Source organism: Grammomys surdaster, unplaced genomic scaffold (genome assembly GCF_004785775.1).
Source record: "Grammomys surdaster isolate TR1022 unplaced genomic scaffold, NIH_TR_1.0 125789, whole genome shotgun sequence".
Lineage (NCBI taxonomy): Eukaryota > Metazoa > Chordata > Mammalia > Rodentia > Muridae > Grammomys > Grammomys surdaster.
The window spans coordinates 2,370,146-2,379,342 of record NW_021620620.1 but is presented as its reverse complement, the minus strand read 5'-3'; the positions used below and the strand labels follow the sequence as shown (position 1 = coordinate 2,379,342).

The 9,197-nt window shown below is 47.8% G+C and overlaps 1 long non-coding RNA gene across 1 annotated transcript; it reads right to left on the bottom strand.

Annotated features, from left to right (window-relative positions):
* Nucleotides 1-3,512: 3,512 nt before the first annotated feature.
* LOC114640196 lies at nucleotides 3,513-5,127 on the bottom strand. The gene is made up of 2 exons (XR_003714119.1): nucleotides 4,370-5,127; nucleotides 3,513-3,708 (listed from the first exon to the last, which is right to left on the bottom strand). It is a non-coding gene; the product is annotated as an uncharacterized LOC114640196 (long non-coding RNA).
* Between the last annotated feature and the right edge of the window lie 4,070 nt (nucleotides 5,128-9,197).

The window sequence follows — 9,197 nt, the reverse complement described above, 5'->3', positions numbered from 1 at the left end:
GGCCCCTCCTTCAGTTTCTGTCCCTCACTTTGTCTCCATATTTGCTCCCTTGAGTATTTTGTTGCTCCTTCTAAGAAGGACCGAATCACCCTCACTTGGTCTTCCTTCTTTATGGGCTTCATGTGGCCTGTGAGTTGCATCTTGGGCATTTCAAGGTTCTAGGCTAATATCCAATAATCAGTGAGTGAATACCATGTGTGTTCTTTTGTGATTGGCTTACCTCACTCAGGATGATAATTTCTAGTTCCATCCATTTACCTAGGAACCTCTCGAATTCATTGTTTTTAATAGCTGAGTAATACTCCATTGTGTAAATATACCACATTTTTTGAATCCATTCCTCAGTTGAAGGACATCTGGGTTCTTTCCAGCTCCTGGCTATTATAAATAAGGCTGCTATGAACATAGTTGAGCATATGTCCTTATTATATGTTCGAGCATCTTCTGGGTATATGCCTAGGAGTGGTATAGCTAGATCCTCGGGTAATGCTATGTCCAATTTTCTGAGGAACCGCCAGACTGATTTCCAAAGTGGTTGCACAATCTTACAGTCCCACCAACAATGGAGGAGTGTTCCTCTTTCTCCACACCCTCGCCAGCATCTACTATCACCTGAGTTTTTAATCTTAGCCATTCTGACTGGTGTGAGATGGAATCTCAGGGTTGTTTTGATTTGCATTTCCCTGACGACTAAGGATGCTGAACATTTCTTTAGATGCTTCTTGGCCATTCGAGTTTCTTCCGTTGAAAATTCTTTGTTAAGCTCTATACCCCATTTTTTAATAGGGTAATTTGGTTGTCTGGAGTCTAATTTCTTGAGTTCTTTGTATATATTGGATATTAGCCCTCTATCAGATGAAGGATTGGTAAAGATCTTTTCCCAATTTGTTGGTTGTCGTTTTGTCCTATTGACAGTGTCCTTTGCCTTACACACCTTTCTTTCTTAATGTTTAATATCTTTAAGAGTAGAAAATGCTGGCCGGGCGGTGGTGGCACACGCCTTTAATCCCAGCACTTGGGAGGCAGAGGCAGACGGTGGATTTCTGAGTTCAAGGCCAGCCTGGTCTACAGAGTGAGTTCCAGGACAGCCAGGGCTATACAGAGAAACCCTGTCTCAAAAAAAACAAAAAACAAAAAAAACAAAAACCAAAAAAAAAACAAACAAGAAAGAAAGAAAGAAAGAAAGGAAGGAAGGAAGAAAGGAAGGAAGGAAGAAAACATCATATGTATATTATAAATCATTATGGGCCCTTTACCCAGATGTAAACATTGTCATCTCAAATCCCAGAGAGCTTATCAGTGTTTCAGTCTTGAAAACACTGGAGAAACGACTTTAACCAATCAAGAAGCAGCAGAAAAATACTTTGGCCAAAGGAATGATGGGAAGCTTTTACTATCTTCAGCTGTAGATCTAAGTCAAGAATAAAGGCGCGGCTGGGCTTGGGCAATGGAATGCAAATACTACGTGTTTTCACAAAGTAGAAGAGGGCTAAGAGGAGGGAAAGAAGGAAGAAAGACTGGCGAGTAGGAAATTCTGCTCTTGCCTGCTTACAGTCTGAAGGGACTCAAGCCTGGGAAGCTGTCAGTGACTTGCCTGTAACCCCAGTACTGGGGAGATGGGAATCTAGGAACGTGAAGAGTTAAACGCCAGCCTAGGCTACATACTGAGATTCTGCCTCAAAATAAATAGAGAAATAAATGAATACATGGCTTTGGCTGCAGAGTGGTTAAGAATGAATACTGCTCTTGCAAAGTCCATGAGTTCAAGTTCCAGCCCCAGTGTCAGTATGTCAGACAGCTCACAACCATTGCGACTCAAGCTCCAGGGGGATCGAATGCCTCTGCTTTCCCTCAGACACCTGGACTCACATCAGTGTGCCTGTGTGTGTGTGTGTGTGTGTGAAGGGGGGGGGGGAGGGAGGAGAGGGGCGGAGCCAAACTGAGACAAGAACCAAGGAGGAGCCAAGCTGAGTGTTGAGCTATGGCACCTGAAGAACTTGATCAGGTGGTCATCAAAAAGGAACTAAAGGGGAAGCCATTCAGCTGAGACAGAGAGGAAGGGAATGCCTGAGAGACAGTTGGCAGGGGGCTAGTACATGACTTTGGAGCGCAGGTAACCTGGGAAGACATAGCTTTCAACTGGAACAGAAAGCCTATTTCAGAAACGTGTCACTAAAAATCTTTTCCTAGAAGCCCTCGGACCCCACAGACTTGACCTTTCCTCTCCTAGCAAGAGCTAGGCCCCACATCCATGCCTAAAGCAGAACAGGTAAGAAGCAACTGTGTGAGCGGCCTGGGATGTGTCCCTGAGTCACACTGGAGAAGGATAAACAGCAGAAAGACAATGGGACATCGTAGGTCCTGCTCTTAGCTCCTGCTCCCGACCCAGCACTAGTTTTTGCAGATGAAGTCTCTTGGAGATGTCAGAAACCCTCAGACAGCCCGAGACGTCCCTTTAGGGCCTTCTCCTTGAGCTGGAGGTAATGATATCGGCTCCTTTTGCACACTTGGGGAGGCCTTCTTTGTGTGTGCGGGGCGGGGGTGGGTGGGTGGGTGGGGACAGGATCCAAGTACCGGTGCAAGCTTGGAGTGTGGGTGAAGAAAACTCAGAGCAAAGGCTTTTTTTGAGCTCGTGGAGACACTGCCCCCAGCTGGCGGGCTGAGGAAGGCTGGTTTTAATCTCCAAGGAACTGGGAAGGGCGTGGTCCCTTTTTTTTTTTTTAAACTGAAGTGGTAAACCTTTTACGGGCCAATTGGGGAAAGGTGCTACGACAGGCGGCAACAATAATTTCAAAAAGATATGGAGAAGGAAAGGGAGGCGGGTAAAGGTTTCCCCTGATAAGTCTCTGATGAATAGTTGCCTAGGCGTAGCCTCACCCTGCGGCATCTCTGAGTCACCCAGCAGCAGGGCGCGCCCTGGGCTGAGGTCCCGTGCGTGGACACGTGCTGAGTGCTGGGTGGGAGCTGGCTTCATAGGATTCCTACTCCATTTGGGACTTGTCGGACGAAATTGTGCAGCTTCGTTCTGGACCAGAAGTTTATAGTTGGCTTGAGAAGAATTGGAAGCTAAAGGGAGTTCGCACAAGCACACTGCCTCACGGTTGCTGCACTCCAAGGCTACTGGCACAGGGTTACCCGCACGCAGGCTTCTTCCTTGAGGGACTGCGCTCCTGGTGAGTCACCACAGGGTGTGGCCGGGTGCGCAGCTCCTGCGGTACTGTAGCCTGCACTGCCTCCTGTCGCCTGAGGTACCCCCCAACACTCCCCTTCCCGCAGCCCCAGGCGCGGGCTCCTCTCCCAAGCCCCCAGGAGCATTCCTTCAGCTTCAGAGAAGAGTCCCCAGAGGGTCAGGGGACAGATTATTCCCATTGTAGGTGCAGCCTGCTTCCAGGAGAAGGGGAGCTTTGAATTGGGGAGCTAATGAGTAGTAGGCGTCTGAGAGGATGGGAAACCCGCCCCTAATGGCGCCAAAGAGCTGAGCTCTGCTTGGTGGAATCACTAAAGTGAACCCAAAAGTATAATAGTAGCTTTAATTAAGGGCACATCAAGGAGACAGTAGCTGAACAGAGCTCCGAGCCAAGCTCAGCCGTTCCCAGACTGGAGAGAAGTGCCCAGTCTCCTCACTGCTGATGGCTGAAGATAGGCAAAGTCTTGTCAGATCCTAGTTTGCAGTCTGGTCTATAGGTCCCTGGCGGCGCTTATCCACTCCTGGGAAAGGAATTGGGATGTAGTAAGGGCAATGTCCTAGAGACCCATAGCTGTGCAGGGTTAACTCTCAGTAGAGTCTGCTCCCTCAAAAGCCCACATTCTGAAAGTCACTGATGGCAGAGGGGGGCTAACATTAAACCAGGGTTGGAGCCTGGGAGGAATATGCACCCCCTATTCTTCACCCTCCTCCCTAACACCACCTGCACTTCTCTGTACATCCTCTGGGACGGGATCATCCTTTTCAGCGACTGCGACTCTTGGAACAAAAAGATAGTGTCCTTAGCCCTAAGACATTGACCTGAAGTCTCTTGCCTTGAGCCCCTCAGAGAATGAGGTTGCTGAGCCCTGCTTGCAAGAGCACTTAGGGATCTATGGCCCTGGGTCTCTCCTTCCTGGCTTGTTTCCTTACCAGATTGTAAGAAGGGAGTTAGATGTAAGAAACTAAGGCTAGGACCTGCCTGACAGGTGACACCTCGAAGTAATAAACAGTTGTTGCTCCACCCCACCCCACGCCCACCACCCAGAGGAGGTTAAAAAAAATTCCATTGGAATCTGGAAACCCATCTGCCTTGTGCTGGGAGACCCAGTAGGTGGTGGTCTTTCAGCTGGCAGAGGTCCATCTCAGTGAACCTTTAACATAGCCTGGTGTAGAACCTGTTACCTGCTTGGTTCCTCAGATAGGTTCCAGCAATGGCCAAAGCATTGGCACATATAGGTGTCCCATGGCTCTTCCATCTCAGGGAGACCAGGTCAAAAGATTTCACACTACAGAGACCTGTTGCTCCTGTCTGTATGCCCCAGGAAGGTGCTGCTGCTGCTGCTGCTGCTGCTGCTGCTGCTGCTGCTCAAGTAAGGCAGCAGTCAGTGGCACCCTGGGCATCTTCTTGCTGCACCATGTCTTTTGTGTTCTTGCTGCCATGGCTTGGAGGAGTTCTGGGTTGTTGCAGACAGCTGCAGAGGGTCAGTCCTGCTGACTGCTGTGCTTTGTCTAAACTCCAGAGCCAGCTCACCCGTAAGAAGGATGGGGCAGGAGCAGGTCAGCAGACAGGTTTACTGGGGTTTGGGGAAAATAGGGAGTAAAAGGCTGTGAGGGATGGGGGAGTGACATCACATGGGGGTTCCTCATGAGGAAGGCAGAGACCCTCACTAGAATGGGAAAGTCAACTAAGGAATACAGAAGGGCTGGCTGAGGATCCAGGAGACTACTCACCCAGTGGATGTGGCTCCTTCCTCCTCTGCCTTGGGGTTTCTCTGATCATCCTGGGAGCCCTCAAAGCTGAAGTTGATCCTAATAGATACTTAGCAGGGGTATTTTTATTGAGCATTTGTGTGACGTGTGTGTGTGTGTGTGTGTGTAGGCCCCAGAGTGAAATAGTGAAATTCAGCCAACTAAAGCTTTTTTGTTCTCAGACAAAAGGAAAAGGATTGGGACTTTGGTAAGGAAAGGTTGGATGACTGGACACATACAGGGACCTCTCCAGTGCCCCAGCAGCCCTGAGAAGTCACTGACCCCAAAGGGGAAGAGAGGGATTGTTGAGTTTGGTAAGTCAGTCTTTGATGCTAATCCCAAACAAACATTACTTAACTGACTAACATACCTATCTACACAGTCAAAGCATGACCTAAAGGTTAAGGTGACAAAGGGGACACACATGTGTCAGTCACCCTTTGACAAGTCCAGTCAAGTTTGTTTAGTGAAAGTGGCCTTCAGATTCCTAAAGTAACCTAGGTGACTGTCATCATCGTAAGCCACGTGGCCGAGGTGCCATGTGCAGAATGCAGGTAGAGTCTACTATGCTGCTCAGTTGCATTTAGTGATTTATTTAGTTCACTTTCTTTTTCAGGACAAGGCCTCTCTGTAACCCAGTCTGGCCCTGAACTCATGATTCCCCTGCCTCTATCTCCTGAGAGCAGCAAGTAGAGTCATTCACCTCACCTGGCCCCAAACATGATTTTTTTTAAAGATTTTATTTATTTTATATATATGAATATATATAATTTTATATATATGAGTACACTATCGCTGTCTTCAGACATGCCAGAAGAGGGCATCAGATCCCATTACAGATAGTTGTGAGCCACCATGTGGTTGCTGGGAATTAAACTCAGGACCTTTGAGTAGTCAGTGCTCTGAACCACTGAGCCATCTCTCCAGCCCCAAACATGATATTTTAAAAGAAAATTTTAGCTGGGCGGTGGTGGCGCACGCCTTTAATCCCAGCACTTGGGAGGCAGAGGCAGGTCGGTTTCTTAGTTCGAGGTGAGCCTGGTCTACAGAGTGAGTTCCAGGACAGCCAGGGCTACACAGAGAAACCCTGTCTCAAAAAAACAAAACAAGGGCTGGAGAGATGGCTCGGTGGTTAAGAGCACTGACTGGACTTCCAGAGGTCCTGAGTTCAAATCCCAGCAACCACATGGTGGCTCACAACCATCTGTAATGAGATTTGATGCCTTCTTCTGGTGTGTCTGAAGACAGCTTCATATATAATAAATAAATAAATCTTTTAAAAAAACACTTTATTTATTTATTCATTCATTCAGTTCTTTACTTGTGTGTGTAGTCATGTGCATGTGTGTGCATGTACAGCACAATGTGAATGTGGAGGCTGGAATATTTGCAGGAATCAGCTCTCTCCTTCCATCATGTAGTTACAGGGATTGAACCCAGGTCATTAATCTTAGCAGCAAGCTCTCTATCCACTGAGCCAGTTTACATGCCTCAAGTTAGTGATTTTTAAAGTCAACCAAAAAACTCCCAGCATGGTTCCTACCTGTAATGCTAGTACTTGGGAAGCTGAGGCAGAAAGGATCACTGGAAGTTAGAGGCCGTCCTGGACTACTGAGTGAGACTCTGTCTCAAAAGGACAAACCAAAACGCCTAAAAAGCAGCTGTGTATGGCGGTTTACTGCTGTGACCTCACCACTGGGAGGTGGGTGCAGGAGGGTCAGGGGCTCAGGGCCACTTCAATACATGGTAAGTCTGAGAGCAATGTGGAATATATGAGATCTTATATCATAAAATAATAATAATAACAATAATAATAACAACAATAATGAATTAATAATAATTATAAAATAATAATAAAGATAAACCGTGGATATAGTGGTCCATGCCTTTAATCCTAGCACTCAGGAGACAGAGGCAGGCAGATCTCTGTGAGTTCAAGGCCAGCCTGGTTTACATAGCGAGTTCTAGGACAGCCAGAGCTACACAGTTCCCAAATAAGACCGTGTCACAAAAAATAAAGTTAGGTTTAAAGATGGGGAGGCTGGAGAGACGGTTCAGCAGAAGATGTGCTATTCTCTCAGAGAATTGGAGATTAGGTTCCAGCATCCATGAAGAGTGGACTTTACCTGCCTCCTTCTACCTCCAGCTCCAAGGGGTTTACACCCTCTTCTGACTTCTGGGGGCACTACACTTGTATGCACAAATCCTCACTCAGATACACCCAGATACATCTAGGTAAAACCTAAACAATATTTAACTTTCAAAAAGGAGAGAAGAAAACGAAAGAAGGAAGGAAGCTTGTAGGAGGTTGGTCTGGTGTTACTATCCAGATGCTAAATTCCATACTGCAAGATCTGGTTGCCCCTAATGAGGAGATCCTCACATACACCAAGTGATGCTATGTAACCTTGCTTCCCAAGTTAATTGATAAATAAAACGCTAAAGCCTGTGATTGGGCAGTAGCTAGAGGTAGGCGGGTTTTCAGTTACCTCTTTGTGTGTGGGGTTGCAGGTAGAGAGAGGAGGGGGGAAGAGAGAGGAAGAAGAAGGAAGATGTCACCATGGGGTACATGGATCATGAGCACATAACCATGGAGGTCCTGCCTATTGGAGCAGGATCTGTCCAGGCAGAAGAAGGCAAGTGATATCTCAGGGGTATTGACTAGGGACATTGACAAAATAGCAGAGAGGGCTGATGGTATCTGCCTAGTTCTAAGCTTTAAGGCTTATTATAAATATAAAGCTTTTTGTGTCTTTTATTTGGGAACTGAATGATCTAAGGTAGGGTAGAAACACACCCAAATAATATTTACCTAACAGAAGTTAACTAAGAGCAGCTGAGGTTGGAAGGTTTATTTTCCCTAAGTTACACATCAGAGGGCTTACAGGAGGAGGCAGGAGGCAGGATCCTTGAGTAAGAACAGGCCTAAGGCCAGAGCATGGCCTCTCTTTCCAGAGGTTAGCCCAGAGCCTGTGACTGGGGTTAAAGGCCAGGAGCACGGCAGATGCCTGTAGGTCAGAGAAGGCTCTTCCTGGAGCAGGCTGACCTTGATGTTTATCAGCTGAGTCCAGAACAGGGGTTTTGGGAAGCAGAGACCTCTGCAAAGGCACTTGGGAGGTATGAGACTTAATAGGTCCAGGTCTACTGCCTGTCCTCCACCCCCAGAGAGCTCCCAGGTGGGCGCACCTCTCAGATAAACACACTTCCTGGGTGGGCACACCTTCCTGAAATTTTGCGTTGGGGGAGTAGGTATGTTTGGGAGCACCCTGACTGCCCGAGCCTCTTCTCTCCTATCCATGGAACCACTGGCCCTCAGTTCTTTCCTTCCTCCTCAGCAGTGGAAGCCCATGGCTCACCCATCTGGGTTCAGGAGCTCAGGGGCAGATTGACTGGGCTGTCTTTGACCCCCTGTTCCCTATTGTACAGGCTGGGTGGGAGATAAGTGTCTCAGGCCTCTGTGAACTCAAGCTCTGGCTCTGGCACCAGACTGGAGTCCCCGACAAGTCACTTCAGAGTTCTGAACCCAAACTGAGTATCCAATACAAGGGTGAGAACCCTAAGGAGAATCCCGAGATGAAACAGCCTCATGCTATCCCCCAGTCAGACTGGCTCCCTGGGCTGTTTTGAAAATTTGGAGGCGTGAACTGGCACCATGGATATCATAGCTGAGCATGGAATCAGGTGGTTCTGGAACAAGGCTATCCAGCTTGTGCCTAGTCCTGAGGTTGCTCATGTACTATGGTACATACCCACTGTTTATTTATTTATCTGCAATATTGAGGTTTAGACCTACGGCCTCATGCTTAGTAGGCAAGCATTCTGCCACTAAACTATATTCCCAGTCTCTAGTATGTCAACACCATTTTCTTTTGTTCATGATGTCCTGTAGGCTAGAGGGGAAAGGAAAGCCCACCTGCCTGAGGATGCCAGGAGCCACAGAAGGTACCTCAGGCTGCTCTGCTGGCCCTGTCTTCACCATGGCTGATGACTTTACTATTGGTTCCAGGGAAGGTGTAAGGTGCCCTGGTCCCCATAGCACACAAGTTGAAATTGCATAGACATTCTCACCTCTGCCCATCTGAGGTTCCTCAGACACTGTGAACCAGGCAGGTGGTGGGATCTGCTCTAAAGGGGCACTGGGACTGAGACCCTGGTCTACCCACTGCACTTCTGTGGACAGTGGCAGCTGCCTGTTGTCTAGGGGAACAGAGAGAAAGGATACCACACTACTACTAAAGACAGCAGGGCTTTAAGGGGAACT